This window comes from Condylura cristata, unplaced genomic scaffold (assembly GCF_000260355.1).
Source record: "Condylura cristata isolate star-nosed mole 26May11 unplaced genomic scaffold, ConCri1.0 scaffold00014, whole genome shotgun sequence".
NCBI lineage: Eukaryota > Metazoa > Chordata > Mammalia > Eulipotyphla > Talpidae > Condylura > Condylura cristata.
The window spans coordinates 35176662-35177132 of NW_004567115.1; positions in this window are offsets into that span (position 1 = coordinate 35176662).

Consider the following 471-nt stretch of genomic DNA (forward strand, 5'->3'; position numbering starts at 1 on the left):
GGACTCTCAGCTCCTTCACCCCTGGGGCTTGACCTTCCATTACAACTCTGAGACAAGAAAGATCTTATTTAACATCATTATACTGGCATAGCTGTACCTTCTGGAGTCTAAACATTGATATTTTTATTGGTAAGAAGTGTTAGTAATCTTACATGCAAACTGAATTTAACCTAAGCATCCTCAGGTGAAATTGCAGTTGTAGCTGAGGCAGGTATCAGATGTTGGAGTAAAACGTGGCATGTTTTAGATTTTGGAGCATTGAAAATTCTTGTTCCTTGCAGATTATCTGTGCTACAGACATTAGGACTTGAGGTCTGAGGATGTATTTTTCCCCCAAAGTTACTCCCTCCCCCCATCCTTTCTTTCTTTCTTTCTTTTTTTTTTTTTTGCTTTGTTTTCTACTGGTTTAATATAACACAAATTTGTTATCTTACAATTATATAGACATTTATTCCTCTCCCTTTGAGGGAG